General features: G+C 38.5%; 1 protein-coding gene across 1 annotated transcript in view; it reads right to left on the bottom strand.

Annotated features, from left to right (window-relative positions):
- LOC110114485 (acyl carrier protein 1, mitochondrial) overlaps positions 1-19,943 on the bottom strand; it is a 38,007-nt gene that overhangs the window by 6,648 nt on the left and 11,416 nt on the right. The gene's annotated exons all lie outside the window — the stretch shown is intronic.

The following is a 19,943-nucleotide window of genomic DNA, read 5'->3' as shown; positions in this document are numbered from 1 at the left end:
AACGAGCAATAACAAATCTTATTCTCATTATATGAGATCTGTTTTTCTCCATTATATTCTATTAAAAGCTAACAAGCAACATAAATATTATTTTTTTAATCATATTTTGTTGGAGAATTTGATTCTTACAAAGAACAATAATGCCATTTGAATGGTTTTCTATTAATATAATTAGCAATATCAAAGTCATTCAATCTGTTCATCATTATTACAATTAGCAGCATGTTTGATTTATAATAATTACTGTTTTGCCATCCAAAACTTTTTAAAGGATGATTTTGATTTGTAATAATCTAATCAGAGCATCTTTAAAATTTTTATATACTCGATGGTTTTATTATGATAAAAATTGAAAAATTAATCCTCATAACAAATCTAATGTCATATAATATAAACGTATCTCATGATGTGTTTAATCGTGTCTTAAGACACATTTATGAATTTAAGATTACCTGAAGCATGTCTTACTTAAAGTAATTTTTTCCGTATAAAAATTTAAAAACAGTAAAGAAACTACCCAAGATGGATCTAACACATTATCAAAATAACTAATGCTACAATCTTTCAATGAAACAATTCAATAAATTCATCATTTGTGATGCGGAGAGAAAACATTGAAGAAGATAGCTCCTAAGAACAAGAACATCAAGAATAATAAATACCGTTAAATTTCAAAAATAGATATCATATATCATCCTACTTATAACAGTTTTCTATATAATATAAAACTAGAACTCTCTAGAACTTTCTAGAAAACAAGTACAGAAGGCATTCTATTCCCGAGGCTGCATTTAGTTAAGATGCACCACATATATATCATGGTATTCCAAGAACATTTATAATTTCTTGTTGAGGTTTCAACTCAAATACCTTAGCATAGGCCTTACAGCCAGCTTCTTCTACAGCTATGTTTTGATTTCTGCACCCATTTCAATTTGAAGCTCGACTAATCTATAAAAATTAACCATTACAGCACTAAAATATATGTACCAGCACACATTGGTTATTACATTTAAGAAGAATATACTGTTCCTGTTAGGTAGAAAAAGGCGTTCAAAAACATTCATCATTGATATAATCCAAGAACTAACTGCAAGCCATCTTCAAGCTCTCGGTTCCAAGCTGGAAAAATTATTGCGTCCTCCCACCTAACGTAGAGATACGTCCTCCCACCGCCAAAAAACTCGGTTTTTGCTCGGTATTGCTAGGTATTATTTGATAATAACGAGGAATATCATCATGTGAAGATCAATACCGAATTATACCGAGCAATACCGAGCAATACAAAAAAATACCGAATTTTTTCTAGGAAAAACTAGGTATTTTTTTGTATTGCTCAGTATAACTCGGTATTGGTCTTCACATGATGATATCCTCGTTATTTTTTGATATTGCTCGGTATTTCTCGTTTTTTAGCGCGATTTTAGCTCTGAGATGACGTATCTCTACATCAGGTGGGAGGACGCAATAATTTTTCCCTAACTTGACCTTGGCTGTCGTCAGCGTTGATTCACAAGCTATCACACACATCACGTTTACTATTACCTTCAGTAATTGACCACCTCCATTTGTGCTCCAATTAAGCAACCACAATCCAGCCTCCTTGCCAGCTAAGGCCCTCAAAGCCATTGTCAACTTTGTCTTAATAGTGTCACCGGCCTCAAACCACAAACCATGCCACCTAATTCAAAAGCAACAGCTCATTTCTCACTTCTCTCGACCACCTCTAGTTGGCCACTTCGAGTAATAAACACAATCAATCTCTCAGTCGTCAACCACGCTGAGCGTATATAGGGGTGTAAACGAATCGAGTTCGAGTCGGCTGGTGTTCGAGCCCGACTCGTCTGTCAAATATCGAGCTTGAACTCGACTCGAGCTCAAGCTCAACTCGCAACATAGAAACAAGCCGTCGAGCCGCTCGTCAAGCCATTCGATTTGGTTTCCCACCCTCCATTCGCAGTTTCCCGACCGGTTTTTCGGCCATCGGGCCAGAGGTCCTCGTCCGCACGCCAAACGATGGAACTTTGCTTTTTCATGTGGATAAAAAAAGTGGCTTGCATTTTTTATTTTCTCTTGTACAAAACATTTAACCCTGAGAGCAACTTCTCTTGGGAACGTATTTCGGCTGGAGTAATTAGTACTTTACTGCAACTTTTTCGAAACGGTTGCAAATTTAAATTTAATAAAAATGAGAAACTGTTTAAAATTTTAAAATTGTAGATGGAGTAATAAATAGCGTTGCACTGTAGCTGCAGTTTATTTATTTATTTTAAAACTAACAACAGCTCTTTATTTTGTAAGATTTAAATTTAATAAAAATACTACTTAATTAAAAAAAAAAACTAAAAATTATTCAAGCCGGCTTGCGAGCTCACGAGCCGAGCCTCATCATGCTCGAACTCGAGCTCGTTTGCTAAATGAACTCGACTCATGTGCTTGATAAGCTCGGCTCGCGAGCCCATAAACGAGTCAAGCTCGATCCGGCTCGCAAGCGGGCTCGGCTCACTTACACCCCTAACCGTAAATGACCACCAAGGCTCAAAACAACAATCAATCACCTGCCTTCAAGAACTAGCAGCTATCTAAGAACTTCAAACAATAAACCCTTTCTAAAAACTCCCCTCTAGATTTCCCCCAACTACAAATCGCTTTTAATAAAGCTAAGAAAGATGGTGGCTATAACAAATATTGTTTGACATTTTATGGCTTGAAAGTAGGTAACTATTTTGATTGGAGATATATTCAAATATGTTGCACTTTAGCAAAAACAAATCATAACTTTTTTTTTTTTTTAATAAATATGAGATTAAAACTTTGAATTCAAATGAGGAAACTTAGCACTCCATATCTTAACAATCACCTACTTAGACATTGAATTTCCTATGTATTGCCTTGGGAGGTCATCATTGTGTGGCTCCTCCTATCAAAATCATCCATTAAAGTTAGAGATGAGGCTTAGCAGTGCCTCAATCTATCAGTGATAAGCCTATCAATTTTGCTCTCAAATCCACTTACCATAACCCTTGCTTCTTCAATCATATCTTTGCTACCATGCATCTTGATCCAGAAAAACATTCTGTCCTACAATGCCCTCTTATCTTTTGGTAGCTTTCTCTTGACAAAATATCTATAACCAGCATTTCTCCTTGAGGTTCACAAGCATCTATTAATAGTAAGCAATATAAGGAAGAAAAATATTTGTGCAAAAGTCAAAAAATTTGTTGAGATTTCAATTCAACCATAAATGTACCCGGCTCTTACTGCATCTCCATATACTCAATCAGTCATTTACTTGCTGAACATTAGTTTCAATAGCTCCTAAAACTCAAAATGTTCTATAGATATATCTCAATAAAAGGCTAGATATGCCCTAATACATAATGTTTCATTGAAAATAGTATTTCCACTCTTAAAGATCTTCTTTTGATTTTGATTATCCAATATCCAAGACCATCAACTTCATAACCAATGAAGTAAAATCCAATAGATTTCACATGTATACTCAAAAGACATCCAAAAACCATTTAGGTTCACTCTTTAAATAGCTTATAACTTGAAGGAATTAAGGAACTTCTAATGATCAAATAAACCATGATACTCACAATATCCACCCAGAAAGCCTTAAACAATCCAACATGCGACCTTATTATTCTAGCTTTTTCATTCAAAATCTTATTCATGCACTCAATAACCTCGTTCTAATATGGTGTTCTTATACAGCATCCTTTGATAGCTATGCAAAATTCATTAAACTCCTTCCTATAATATTCTCATGTGATATATGGTCTCAGGCAATTGATCTTTACACCAGACTCATTCTCCATTTATGATGACAAGCCATCCAATAGTAAGGGGGGGTAATGGACAAGTGAATGATGAGGATCATGCCTCTCCTTGTACGTATGTTGGGTCTTTTACAATTGCTGCTCCACTAATGTATGCATTTTGCAAATACCCTCCAAAATTTTATGAGTTCTTTCTAGATCAACTTCAACCCTAGCAACAGAAATGAGGGCAAAAGAGAAGTGAACGATAAAAGGGCTTTGTGTCAGGTACTCCAAACAAACTTCAAATGGTGTCTTTGCTTTGGAGGAGTGCACAATCTTTTTGAAGGTGAATTAAAGTTACAACATGCTATTGTCTCAAGGTTTTGGATTTAGGTTTTTGTACTTTAAAAGTAAATGCACTATGATCATGTTCGCCACCTATGTTTGGCCGTTATTATGTGGGCAAAAAGAGATACTCATCCTAGCATCCATCATGGCCGACAAATGCTACCATAATTGGCTAAAAATAAGATATTTCAATTAGACAAAATGGAACTGAATTATCCAAAATGTGCTTATACAGATAGCAAGAATAATCCGGTAGCCTCCTCACCTGCAAGGGATAAGAATAATCACTTCTGAAAATTCATCCATGACCATATAAAGGTAGTTGTACACCCCCCCCCCCCCCCCCCCCTTCTCTCTCTCTCCCCCCCTTATATCTTTGGCAAGCCTTCTAGAAAATCCACCACAAACAACTTGGTACGAGCACAAGTACCCAACTTCCTTCTTACGAGCTAGGAGGTGTTGTAGAGCATCCTTTGATATACTTGCTCACATCATGCTACATATTTGGCAAACAAACATAGCGTGGCAGGTTCTACAACGCTTTTACACTCCAACGTGTCTAGCCGCCTTCAATATACTTGCCTCCCACATTAATTGGAATTAGTCAGTTGAATCTGATATGCACAATTACGATTATTTGTAAATAAGTTAATCACCTTGAAAATTTTTTGAAGGAGTTGTCTTCTCCAAGTCCTCCAAAAACCCTTAGAAGAAGATTTTTCTAATACCACTCCTAGTATTCTTTTTTGCATAAAAAATTCAACATGCCTAATATTACTTAAAACCAAAAAATGGTATACATGTTTGAGAGAGCATGTTATGTTATGTTATTTCAAATGCCAGTTTCATGTTTAAATGTTAAGCCATTTCTATTCTATCATCATGTTTAATTACTGTTAAAGTCATTACTACTAATATGTGTCTATTGTTGACACTTGTTTAGTACTGGCACAAAATTGATAGATACATTGTGCAATGGAAATAATAGGTTATTTTACTTTAAACACGTCTTATTGTTCACACAATATATGCTACCATAAAAGTTATTTTATATAAGCATATTGAACTCTATAGCATTAGGTTTCGGATAACCTACTGCATTGTTGATATGTGTTCTTAGGAAAGGGTATGACCCCACTTAACTAGAATATGTTGATAGAAGTCGTTGATCCAGCTTAAGTTATGACTCAAGGTATGTCCCATATATAGATTATCCTTTTGTCAGTCATGAGTATGTTCATGTATTTTGGTTAAAAAAATAGCATCGTAATTAATGTTATATTATTCTTTTGATAGTATAGCTTGATGAAATAATATTGATGTGTTGTATTATTTATATTTGATGAATTAGAAAGGCCCTATGTTGTGAATATTGAGAAAAAATTGATAAGAAATTCTTCCAAGTAGGTCTTGAGAGGAATTAAGTCCATTGTCACGGTCTCAACAAACATGATTCACTTCGGGTTAGTGGGTTGTATCGTGTCAGGTCATGTCATCATATCCTAAGATCATCGCCTCCACTTGTACCCTACTTTATTTCAAAATTCAAACTAAAGTCATGATTTCACGATGCTCCAATATAGATAATGTTGAAATTAAAACAATTACAATCAAAGTTCATAGTACATAATAGAAAATCCACCACCTCTCAATTTTTCATAACAATACAACCATGCAAACTCTAAAGACTTTGGCATCTCTTGTGAACTAACAACTTACTTGACTAAGAACACTAAAATTTATCAAATTGTGCCCAAGGTTCAGTACATGTCTGGTCTTCCTTGATCGATGCCTTATTAGTAATCATAAAATCATGTAGCTTCTTTAGCTTCATTATGCCAAAACCAACAATATTGCACAGAGTTATTTCTCATGTAAATATAGTCATTAGCATATTGCTCATGCGTGAAATTCCTTATGAAGGCATGTATTGCATGAACAAGTTGAATCTAGAATCTACTGTTGACCTCGATTTTCGCTCTAGTCCCCTTAAACACCTTCGATCGATTTAATCGAACCCCGTCGAGCCCAATTTGAGCTCGAATTGACTCGACTAGAGTCGGATTAGACCCGACTATGTCCAATTAGACTCGATCATCTTATTCTGGTCGCGCCATACCCTATTTGATTTAAATTGATTTTTATTTTGGATTTAGTTTCGTTCGATCAAATTCGTCGTGCCAATTTGAGCTCGAACTGACTCGAATCGAGCCAAATTCGGACTCGAGTCTAAACCAATCTTAGCCAAATCTGAGTTAATTTAGCTCAATTTGATCCTACTTAAATGCCTTTTGACTTTCTATACGTTTTGAATTTATCCTCTAAATCCGGTAATTGCATCGACGGTGGCGATTACATAAAATCTTCTTTTCAGCGAAAATCTCGCATCTCAGGCGATCCTCTGTGGCTTAGGCAGGCATCGAGCAGAGTTGTTTTAGGAAGTTTTCGGAGGCTGGAGCGAGGGATGATGGATGCGCGAGTTTCCTCCTTCAGCAACGGATTTGATTTACCCAGAATGAGAGCTCCAAGCTTGGGAAATGGTTTGATTGGCAAGGCCATTCCCTATCATCTCTTGTTGTTTGGTTTCATCGTATTCATATGGGTATCAAGTGATGCTCTAATTCTTTTTAAAATATGACGATAGTTGTTGCTAATCGTGCATGACTTTGTAAGGTGTAGACAAGATGTTTGTGGTAATATTCCAAAGAAAAGTCATGGTTGTTTTGCTTGCACTAAAATTCTATGCAATGATCTCCTTCATGTCAAGGTTTCCTCAATGCGTTGCCTAGAAATTTATCAATCAAAATCTGAGAATAGCTTAGTTATTTGATGAAGTATGTGTGGTGTTGAAAGTCATTCTTTCATGAGCTATACTTATTTTATTCAATGCTTATGGATGAGTCTCATGTACTTTAAAAATATGATAGTCGTCATAGTTCATCATCCCATTATCGTCAAATAGAGCTTGAGAAGGGTTAATTAAAATGATTGCTTCATGTGCAAGGGGTTCTTCCATATGTACATTTTGCTTTAACCATTATACAAGTGACGTTGACGCTATGTTGGTGTAATGCGAAATTTCATGAGTTTGAAAGGAGCGAGACGCTTTTGTCCACTTTATTCTAGTTGTTTTACTTGGTACATGCATTAAGTTGAATCATGCATATATGAGCGTATATTAATGGAGTTTTATGTTATAAAAATCTTTTGAGCCTTTTAGAGATGAGTCGTGCCTCTTTTCTTTCTATCGTTTGCATATGGCTTAAAGTTAGATTGAAGCAAGTAAGTTTTGAAGCTTTTTTTTTTTTTTTTTTTTTTTTTTTGATAATGAGGGTATGGTGGGTGATAAGGCACTATTATTTATCTTCAAATTTTGATATCCCTCCACTAGTTTTGAAATTTATGAGAATGCGATAACCTCTTTGTTAGAAATATTGGCTATACATAGAACTTGTAGAAGATTTTTTTTTTGATGAGTTATATCATGCTATGTGGTTGTTTTAAAATAAAATAAAAAGCCTTGTCGTTCTTTAGCTATATGCAGAATTTTATTGTTTTGATGTTCCAAAACGCTTTGGGAGCGAGCCACATGCAGAATTTCATTTTTTTTGGGTTCTAAGTTGATTTGGGAATGAGCCACATGCAGAATTTTACTGTTTTTGGGTTCCAAGTTGATTTGGGAATGAGCCATATGCAAAATTTTACTGTTTTTGAGTTCCAAGTTGATTTGAGAGTGAACTATGTGCAGAAATTTACTATTTTTTTGTGCTCCGAGCTACTTTTGGGAATGACTCATATGCAGATTTTTAATATTTCATGTGTTCTAAGCTATTTTGTGAATGGGAGAAATGCAGATTTTGCTGTGCTTTTATGTTCCAAACTTTTATGGGAATCGAGTAGATGCTTTCTTTTTTTTTATTATTTTTGTTTCATGTCCCAAACTGTTTTAAGAATGAGATATTGGCATCCAAAAGTTGTTATGCGCTTTGATTTGGAAAAGAGCAATGGTGACTATTCATGAGCCTTTTATAAAGTAATATTTAGGGATGTGTTAGAGAACTTTCATGAGTTTTAAAGTTGGGTTTGCTTGCTTGTAGATTCAGATGCTATTTTATGACAATTTCAATTGTTGAAAACGAATTGTTCGAATACGAGATGGTTTGATTCATATTGAAAGGTTTCTTAATCTTATTTTGGAATGATTTTTGGCATGCTTAATAGTACTTATATGTCTTTTCTCTTAATGATGGACATTCTTAGTCATCTTATAAAATGTCGTTGAGAATGTTTATGAATGATTTTATGGTTGAAAAAGCTTTATGAAAGTTTCGTAAGTCGATTTGCGTCAAAAGACTTTCGATGGATTTTTGTGAATGTTTTATGATGAAGGCTTTACAACGAGAGGTTTTATACAACTTTCTTATTGGAAAGCTTTGTGGTTTTCTACCCCACACCAAATTTAACAAAGAGGCACTTGATTATTGATTTGTTTTGTAAAGTTTTATGTAAAGTGAGACTTTCTTAGTAGATAATTTATATGGGGTTATATGTGGCACCTTAGTTTAGAAGTTCTTACAAGGCATGTTGGGGATTAATTAAACTTGTGTAGTAAGGTCTTTTAGTGTCTTTTTGGGGAATGATTGGTGTTTTCTCATTTAAGTTAGATTCTCTTAGCGTTTCTTTCAAAAAGATGAATTTTGGGATTTGAAGCTTTAGGTAGCTTTATGTTGGAAGGTCTTTAGTGTCTTTTTGGAGCAAGATAGTCCTTTCTCATTTGAATTTTCTCCGTTTAGTGCTAGCTTCTAAAGGTAAAAAAAATTTTGGATGAATGCAAGATCAAAGAGAGTCTAGTTTTAAGTTTAGTTTTAGAAGTTTATTTCCCTTAGTTGTTTTGGGTTTTGTTTAGAGTGTATTGTAGGTAGATGTGTCAAACATATCAAGTGCCTTATTTGGATTGTGGGGACATTAAAGGGCATTGAATGTTGCTTTAGGGTACACTAAACTTCAAAGAAGTGTGTCCAATAACAACAATGCCTACATCCCTTTTGTATTTGATTTTTGTTCTTTTTTTTTTCTTTTCATTGCATCTAGTTGTCATTTGCTTTGTTTGCTAGTTTTTTTTATCGTTTCTTATATGTTTTGATACTAAACACTTGCAAAAGGAGGACCACCCAAAATACAAGTAGCTCAACCGGTAACAAAAAAGTTTGTTCTATGTTTTATTGCATTTTTATTTCTTTAACAAAAAAGTACGTTCTATGTTTTAGAAATAAAAATGCAATAAAACATAGAACGTACTTTTTTGTTACCTGTTGAGCTACTTGTGTTTTGGGTCCTCCTCATTTTGCAAGTGTTTAGTATCAAAACATATAAGAAATGATAAAAAAAACTAGCAAACAAAACAAATGACAACTAAATGCAATGAAAATAAAAAAAGAACAAAAATCAAATACAAAAGGGATGTAAGCATTGTTGTTATTGGGCACACTTATTTGAAGTCAAGTGTACCCTAAAGCAACATTCAATGCCCTTTAATAGTTTAATGTCCCCACAATCTAAATAAAGCACTTGATATGTTTGACACATCTACCTACAATACACTCTAAACAAAACCCAAAACAATTAAGGGAAATAAACTTCTAAAACTAAACTTAAAACTAGACTCTCTTTGGTCTTGCATTCATCCAAAATTCTTTTTACCTTTAGAAGCTAGCACTAAAGGGAGAAAATTCAAATGAGAAAGGACTATCTTGCTCCAAAAAGACACTAAAGACCTTCCAATATAAATCTACCTAAAGCTTCAAATCTCAAAATTATCTTTTTGAAAGAAACACTAAGAAAATCTAACTTAAATGAGAAAGCACCAATCATTCACCAAAAAACACTAAGAGGCCATACTACACAAGTTTAATTAATCCCCAACATGCCTTGTAAAAACTTCTAAACTAAGATGCCACATATAACCTCATATAAATTATCTACTAAGAAAGCCTCACTTTACACAAAACTTTACAAAACAAATCAATAATCAAGTGCCTCTTTGTTAAATTTGGTGTGGGGTAGAAAACCACAAAGCTTTCCAACAAGAAAGTTGTATAAAACATCTCGTTGTAAAGCCTTCATCACAAAACATTCACAAAAATCCATCGAAAGTTTTCGAAGCAAATCGACTTACAAAACTTTCATAAAGCTTTTTCAACCATAAAACCATTCATAAACATTCCCAACGACATTTTATAAGATGACTAAGAATGCCCATCATTAAGAGAAAAGACATATAAGAACTCTTAAGCATGCCACAAACCATTCCAAAATAAGATTAAGAAACCTTTCAATATGAATCAAACAATCTCGTATTTGAACAATTCGTTTTCAACAATTGAAATTGTCATAAAATAACATCTGAATCTACAAGCAAGCAAACCCAACTTTAAAACTCATGAAAGTTCTCTAATACATCCCTAAATATTACTTTATAAAAGGCTCATGAATAGTCACCATTGCTCTTTTCCAAATCAAAGCGCATAACAACTTTTGGATGTCAATATCTCATTCTTAAAACAGTTTGGGACATGAAAAAAAAAAAAGAAAGCATCTACTCGATTCCCATAAAAGTTTGAAACATAAAAGCGCATCAAAATCTGCATTTCTCTCATTCCCAAAATAGCTTAGAACACATGAAATATTAAAAATCTGCATGAGTCATTCCCAAAAGCAGCTCGGAGCACAAAAAAACAATAAATTTCTGCACATAGTTCACTCCCAAATCAACTTGGAACTCAAAAACAGTAAAATTCTGCATATGGCTCATTCCTAAATCAACTTGGAACCCAAAAACAGTAAAATTCTGCATGTGGCTCATTCCCAAATCAACTTGGAACAAAAAAAAAATGAAATTCTGCATGTGGCTCGCTCCCAAAGCGATTTGGAACATCAAAACAATAAAATTCTGCATATAGCTAAAGAACGACAAGGCTTTTTAATTTATTTTAAAACAACCACATAGCATGATATAACTCATCAAAAAAAAAAAACTTCTACAAGTTCTATGTATAGCCAATATTTCTAACAAACGAGGACATCGCATTCTCATAAATTTCAAAACTAGTGGAGGGATATCAAAATTTGAAGATAAATAATAGTGTCTTATCACCCACCATACCTCCTCATTATAAAAAAAAAAAGCTTCAAAACTTACTTGCTTCAATCTAACTTTAAGCCATATGCAAACGATAGAAAGAAAAGAGGCACGACTCATCGCTAAAAGGCTCAAAAGATTTTTATAACATAAAACTCCATTAATATACGCTCATATATGCATGATTCAACTTAATACATGTACCAAGCAAAACAACTAGAATAAAGTGGACAAAAGCGTCTCGCTCCTTTCAAACTCATGAAATTTCGCATTACACCAACATAGCGTCAACGTCACTTGTATAATGGTTAAAGCAAAATGTACATATGGAAGAACCCCTTGCACATGAAGCAATCATTTTAAATAACCCTTCTCAAGCTCTATTTGACGATAATGGGATGATGAACTATGACGACTATCATATTTTTAAAGTACATGAGACTCATCCATAAGCATTGAATAAAATAGGTATAGCTCATGAAAGGATGACTTTCAACACCACACATACTTCATCAAATAACTAAGCTATTCTCAGATTTTGATTGATAAATTTCTAGGCAACACATTGAGGAAACCTTGACATGAAGGAGATCATTGCATAGAATTTTAGTGCAAGCAAAACAACCATGACTTCTCTTTGGAATATTACCACAAACATCTTGTCTACACCTTACAAAGTCATCCATGATTAGCAATAACTATCGTCATATTTTAAAAAGAATTAGAGCATCACTTGATACCCAAATGAATACGATGAAACCAAACAACAAGAGATGATAGGGAATGGCCTTGCCAATCAAACCATTTCCATTTCATATTGACGAAGTGGCATTAGTTGGGTAAGGAGAAGAAAGGAGAAGAAAGGAGAAGAAACGATAGAAGAAAAGAGGTAAGGGGAAGAAGAAAAAGAAGAAGGGGGAAAGGAAGAATACTCACATCGAGGGGTTCGATTTTGGAGAGAATGGCGTCGGGCTAGCTGGGCGTCGGGATCGGGTTCAGAAGTCGGATGGGTCTCGGGCTCGGCTTCGAACGGGAGCAAGGCTTCCGCCTTGACTGGAGTTCGCGGACGCAGAAGGGGCTTCGGCCCGTCTCTGGCTCCTGACGCTGGTTCGGGACAGAGAAAACGAGAGAGGGAGGAGCGGGAGAAGGCCTTTCGGCTCGCTGGGGTCGTGCGAACAGAGTAGGCGAAAGCAGGGAGAGGTTCGAGCAAGAGAGGGAGCTGGAGGGTGAGGCGCTGCCCTTGGTTGGGTCAGAACGGGAGAGAGACGGAGATGGGAGGGGGAATGTCGTCTGGGATATCCTGAACCGAGAGAGAGAGAGAGAGAGAGAGAGAGAGAGAGCTGGGTGTGAGAGCGAGAAGGAGTCGTTCGTAATGCCTAAGCCCGGAGCTCTCGTTCTGGGTAAATCAAATCCGTTGCTGAAGGAGGAAGCCCGCGCATCCATCATCCCTCGCTCCAGCCTCCGAAAACTTCCTAAAACAACTCTGCTCACTGCTCGATGCCTGCCCAAGCCACAGAGGATCGCCTGAGATGCGAGATTTTGGCTGAAAAGAAGATTTTATGTAATCGTCACCGTCGATGCAATTACCGGATTTAGAAGATAAATTCAAAACGTATAGAAAGTCAAAAGGCATTTAAGTAGGATCATTGAGCTAAATTAACTCAGATTTGGCTAAGATTGGTTTAGACTTGAGTTCGAATTTGGCTCGATTCAAGTCAGTTCGAGCTCAAATTGGTGCGACGAATTTGATCGAACGAAACTAAGTCCAAAATAAAAATCAATTTAAATCAGATAGGGTATGGCGTGACCAGAATAAGATGATCGAGTCTAATTGGACATAGTCGGGTCTAATCCGGCTCTAGTCGAGTCAATTCGAGCTCAAATTGGGCTCGACGGGGTTCGATTAAATCGATCGAAGGTGTGTAAGGGGAGGACTCGAGCGAAAATCGAGGTCAACAAACGGACTCCCAACATATACGGAGAACAACTAGTGAATCATGTATGTTGGCGTTGACCTCCCCAACTACAGGAAGATGCAACTCTATGGTCAAGTAACGGAACGAGATCAACAAGGGGAGAGGTAAAGAAAGTAAATCACCCATCTGCCCAACCAAAGTGGCAAAATAGGAGAAGGAATCCTCATGTTCACATGAGTAGAATTGAAACAAGATCACAAAGAACCAGATAGAATTCAACGATAATCTAAACACAAATCAGAGGGTGAGGGGAAAAGATCAACGATCATCCGACCATTGGTCTGGCGGTGATACGAAATGGACAAAGAAAGCACCTTCGCTCGACCATAGGCCACGAAACAGCGAAGCCCCTACCCGGCCATAGGTCTGTCGGTAGGACAAAGGGAAAAAGAACAGTCACCCGACCATAGGTCTGGCGGTGAGGAGAAAAGGGAAGAGAGCACCCTCGATCGGCCATAGGCCCCGAAACAGCAAGGTCCCTACCCGACCGTAGGTCTGTCGGTAGGAGAACAGTCACCCGACCATAGGTCTGTCGGTGAAGAGGAAAAGAAACACCCTCGCTCGACCATAGGCCCCGAAACAGCAAGGTCCCTACCCGACCATAGGACTGTCGGTAGAAGAATAGTCACCCGACCAAAGGTCTGTCGGTGAAGAGGAAAAGAAACACCCTCGCTCAACCATAGGCCCCGAAACAGCAAGGTCCCTACCCGACCATAGGTCTGTCGGTAGAAGAACAGTCACCCGACCATAGGTCTGTCGGTGAGGAGGAAAAGAAACACCCTCGCTCGGCCATAGGCCCCGAAACAGCGAGGTTCCTACCCGACCATAGGTCCGTCGGTAAGACAGCGAAAACTCAACAACCCCCTGACAAGTAAAAGGAAACAGGAGGAATGAAGAGGTGGTGAAGTGTACCCCCCAGGGACTCTGTCGGGTAACCAACCAAAAGCCCGATGTCCACCCGACCATAGGTCTGTCGATGGGACAAAACGGGAAGCTCAACATCTACCGACTATAGGTCTGTCGATAGGATGAAGAGAAAAGATCCACCTTTGCTCGGCCATAGGCCCGACAACAAAGTCTCTACCCGGCCATAGATCTGTCGGTAGAATAAAGGTAAGCTCAACAATCACCCGACCATAGGTCTGTCGGTGAAAGGTAGGAAAGAAAACACCTCCGCCCGGCCATAGGCCCCGAAACAGCGAAGTCTCTACCCGACCATAGGTCTGTCGGTAGAATAAAGCAGAAAAGAGGACAATCACCCGACCATAGGTCTGTCGGTGAAGAGAGGGAGCACCCTCGCTCGGCCATAGGTCCCGAAACAGCGAATTCCCTACCCGACCATAGGTCTGTTAGTAGGATAAAGAGAAAACTCGACAATCCCCGAACACACACGTGCGCGGTGATGTGAGAAAAACGAGGAAAGTAATTCCTCACCTAAGAAATCTCAGTCTTACATCTTAGTTACCACATGATAGAGGACAAATCGCCGTGGCCATGAGTGATCCAAATATAAGTAGAATTTTTTTAGGTAAAATGAAATCATGTACAACATGAAACAATCGACTGATGTATATCTCTATGAGAATAGGAACATACAAACAGCCAAGTAGAAAGAATAATCTCATATTAAAGAAAAGGCAACAGAAGTGACGAGGGGACACATTTGCCACTAAGAATTACAATCGTATCAAATATCAATGATTACTAAAGGAATCACAGTGGTAACACCCATGCTAACTGACGGGACCCTGTGGGAAGTACAAGCAACATTTATGCCTCCAAGAAGACCGCTTCAGCTAAGAGCAAGTTCTCAATGGGGGAATATGTCACTAAAAGAAGTAGTTGATTGACTTTCTACTAGAAGATCAAAATCCACTAAGACCTGATGTTAACATCTAGAGCAAGATGTATCACATCATAGATGAAGGAGGATAACATCCATTATAAGTAAATAACCATGATAGAAGGAATGAATATATGGGTATCTCCTAAACAATCAACAAAATGCTTTAAGGAGATAAATAGAAGAGAATTTGGAGGGACTTTGGGCTCTTGGAGCTTAGAATCGGGTTCCACCTGTGACAAGGGCAACCGATTCTACTCAACTAAGAGTTTCCCTCTTTTTATTATCATTTTTTATTTATTTTCAAATTATATTCACAGTTATAGAGCACGTATACTGGAACATAAAGAGAGAAAAATTGTTGGCTTTGATATCCCAGGCCATACTCGCCACATGAATAAAACTGGGAGAAAGAAAGATTATATACAGGATCTATAAAGGAACTAAACATTGGCTTTGGTAACACAGGCCACATTCAACTCATATGAATGAACTGGGGAATACGAATATCACAATAAATTTCGTAGAAAAATTCACATAGTGACAATGGATCAACATCACTATATTGGACTAATATAGATCAAGGATGGACCCAATATCACATTCCATAGATATTCGAGTTTGTTGTTTTAGCATCCCAGACCACACTTAAATGTGACAAGTGAAACTGGGGAAAGTCAACCCTCGAAGAGGACTGAAAAGGAAGTTTTAAAACAACACCAAAATGATTGGCAGGCATGAACTTAAGCATGAAACACCCCTACAGTGTATTTATATATGCCTTTTAAGGATAATCTTATACTTTGCATGACTAACATCACGTGGTAGAGGACAAATCGTCGTGGCCACGGACTGCCGAAAAGTAGAAGAGATCCTTTAGAGTTATATCTATACAGAGGGATATTTACAAGTGGGAGGGGAAAGCTGAAGACTGGATTCCCCGACTCTCATCCCATACATCTAACGGGAGAAGGATCGTTGGCTAGCGGTCTGACGTCCGACCTTTACGTCATCGTCTGAATCACTATCAACAACTAGACCACCTTGAGGTATCAAATTCCTATAGAATGTAGGATAGGAATTGTGATCAATACTAAAAGCAGGCGAGGGAACTGAATGTTGAGGAGCATCGATCATCTCATCGTCAGAATCAGACTCAATAGTTAAAGAGGAAATGTAAAGGTGCGGGGGAGGGGGAGTTTGAGTGTAAAAGCTTCCCGGGGGGTAAGTTAGCTTTCTACCTCGTCCTCTACCACACCATCCCCTACCTCTACTAGGGGGAACATCGTGCCTAACTGCAAACTGTAAAGAAAATCTATCAAGATCTGCAGTGGAAATATCTGCCTCAATACCAACCTGTGATGGATCCTGTACTAGTGACTGTATTGGACCCTGTACAGGTGACTGCGCAGGATCCTGTGCAACACTAGTAGGTATCACTGGTGACTGGGCAGTGGGAGGTGTACGAGCCTTCCGAGGCATAAAATACTCGGCATCATCATAAATAGAGGCCTCATGCACGGTAAAGGGTTGAGTATCTCCAGGAATGGAGAACTCTACATCATTCCTCATATACTTCATGCACTGGTGCAGCGTGGAGGGCACCATTCCATTTTCATAAATCCAAGGCCTTTCTAAGAGAGCCTTGTATGAGGTATCTGCCTCAATAACATGAAACTTTGCCTCTGTCAAAAGATCTCCTAAACGCAAAGGAAAAGTAATGGAACCTAAAGCACGTTGGCCTTGATTATTAAAACCCTTCAGCATAATCTTATCTGAAGTCAGTTTCAAATGTCCAAGGGAGAGGCTCTGTAGGGTGGCATGATTAAGGATATTAACTGAAGCTCCTTGGTCAATGAGGACCCTGTTCAACTCATAACCATTTACTTCAGCGGTGACGTACAAGGGACGATTGTGATCAGAAGTCCCCAGGAGAAGATCCTGGTCTGAAAAGGTAATGCATGGCATCTCTCTCAAGTAACATGCATCCTTGACTGACTTAGTGGCAAAGAAAGCTTGATAAGACTCTGGCTCAAGCAAAGCTTTCACAAAAGTCTCTCTCAAGTCGGAAGACATCATTAGTGCATCATAAACACTAAGGAGAGAAGGGATTTTTCTCAAATGAGCCAACACATTATAATCAACATCCAACTGAGGACCCTTCCCCTTCTCCTTAGCCTGTGCTTGAGGAGGAAAAATGGGATTATCCTGTTGGGTAATGATGTTTCTATCTTTTTCTTTATTATTATTAGCAATTTTAGATGGAAGGACCTTACCTGAACGCAACTGTATCTCTTGTATTGAGTCGAGCTCAGTATTGAGTCGAGCTCAATAGAGGACTCATTTGGTTCAGGTGATATGGCTTGTGTTGGTTCAATAAAAGGTGATTGGGAAGTGTTCTCGAATTCATCTTCATAATCCATGTAACAACCTCCTTCAGGAATAGCAAATACAGACTCTTCCTCACACTCAAACTCTTCTTCAAAAAAAAGATCATCATTATTTTCAGAAATAAATAAAACATGAGAAGAACGAGTGCTAGAAAAAGTAGAACTAGAAGGAGCAAGACACCAAAAGTAGCCAGAATTGTTTTCTTCCATTAATTCATCATCAATTAAAGGAAGAACAAAATCCTTCAGCGTAAGTGCTGAAAGAGCTCCTGTCTTCCCCTTAGAAGTTACAATAAATTTCTCTCTTTCATACATCTTTCTATTACAAGTAGAAATAGAAGAAATGTGCTCAGTAGGCACTACAACAGAAGAATAAAAAGAAACTGGCAAAGGAACTGGGCTGGCAACTGTCGACTTGGCTTGTGGGGGCCTCCTCTCAACTGCCTCTGAACTCTGAACTGCACGTCTAATCATACCACTTGTCTTGCAAGAGAGTGCAAGCTGCCACTCCTCCCCAGAACTAAGAGGTGCTCTACTGTCACTGCTCTGAACATCACACTGACTATCACATTGACTAGAGCTAGTAATCATCTGAATAACCTGAGAAACCTTGCCTTGAGGATGTACCATATCACTATCCTGAAGGTGAATCTCACCATTTGCCATAAGACTCTCCACTTTACCTTTGAACACATAACAATCTTCAAGGACATGTCCAATATGTCGATGAAAAGGACAGTAAAGTGGATGCTCTGTTTGCCCCTCTTCTCCTGGTTTCTTATTAAATGGAAATCTCAAAATATCTTTCTTAACAAGGAATTTGAAAATCTTTTTTATACTCTCCCTTTTAAAGGAATATTCCTTGTTAAGCTTCTCCTGTAGGTACTGCTGACTCTCTGGAGTCCTATAGGAGGGTCTAAGCTGCTGACTCTATGGTCGTGGCTGAAACTGAACAGGTGGCTGTACTGGTGGTGGTAACTGAGGTCGGGGCTGAAACTGTGGTCGTGGTGGTGGTAGACGCTGTGGTACTGAACTAACCACGGGCCTCTTGCCCTTATCATGAGCATCAAAAGTACTATGCATCTCCCCCTTTCTAGGAGGTGGTGCCCCAGAAAACTCCAAACGCTGAGGTTTACGTGTGGGTTGACTCTCAACCTTAGGAGGGACTGCACTGGGTATGCTGTACTGTAAGCTAGTGACTTTGGTTAACAACTTCTAAAAGGTTCGAATGTTAAAACCCTTCAGGTACGGAGCGATAGGACAATCTATGTTCTTCAACAGAATCTCAACTGCATGTTGTTCTTGCAGTTGAGATTCACACTGAAGACTAAGGTTTCTCCACCTAACAATATAGTTAGGTAGAAACTCGTGGGGGCGCTGCCTGGTCACTACCAACTCACCAACAGTCACTCTATGCTCTGTACTAATGAACCTCTGAACAAATAACTGCTCAATCTCAGCAAAGGTACGAACTGAATCATTAGGGAGATCGGCATACCACTCAAATGCCACTCCCCCTAAACTACTAACAAACAATCTCAGCATCAATGCATCATTTCCTCCAATGTTATAACATATGGCCTGATACTGAGTCACATGTTGTCTTGGGTTCCCAAACTCATCAAAAACTCAAAAACGGGGAGGAACAAAACCAGCGGGGTAAGGCTCCCACTCATACTATATCGGGTAGGGACGACCCCTACTAACAGAATCTCCAGACTTTCTAGAAGAGATAGCCTGGTCAACCCTCTGCGCAATCATGTCCTGAATCTGAACTGGTGACAACTGTACTGACTGACCCTGGACTGGCACACTCAATTGTACTGTTGGGGGAGACATCGGAACTACCCTCTGAACTCTATCAACTCTAACAAACTCTGGAACTGGTGATTGTGGTACCACTGGCTCGTCTCTGGATGTAGTAGGAGTACCTACATCTTCTGTTTAAAATTGCGCAATAAGAGGCGCGCAAGGCGCACCTCTGCGCAATTCTTGCAAAAAACGCCTCGAGACGTGCGCAATTGCTGGCATTGTTGAGGCGTACGCCTCACATTGGCTGAGGCGCGCCTCTGTTGCGCAATTGCGAGGGAGGCGTACGCCTCAGCCAAAAGGCCCCACCTACTTAAAATGACTCCTTTTCCCCCACACCCGATCGGCCCACTTGATTCCCGAATTGTTCCGCCCGTAAGCTCCAGATCGCGAAAAACTGAGGAGCCCGTCCGGTCGGCCAACCTTCCCGCCGCCTCTCTCCGGCGAAGTTGAAGTGTCCGGCCGCCTTGTAGGAGAAGTCCACAAAGGATTTTAGGTATTTTTTTTTTACTTTTTGGTTAGATTTTTGAAGTGAAAGAAATTTTAGGGTTTTAGATTTTTGGAAAATTTTTGTGTGATTTTCGATTCTTTCATTAGGGATCATGGTAAGAGGCAAGGAAAAGGGGTCTTCGTCATTGCGGAGGGATCCTTCTTGGAAATATAGTGTACAAG

Source organism: Dendrobium catenatum, unplaced genomic scaffold (genome assembly GCF_001605985.2).
Source record: "Dendrobium catenatum unplaced genomic scaffold, ASM160598v2 fragScaff_scaffold_1608, whole genome shotgun sequence".
Taxonomy (NCBI): Eukaryota; Viridiplantae; Streptophyta; class Magnoliopsida; order Asparagales; family Orchidaceae; genus Dendrobium; species Dendrobium catenatum.
Note: the sequence above shows the minus strand (reverse complement) of the source record. Positions and strands in the feature narration are given on the sequence as shown.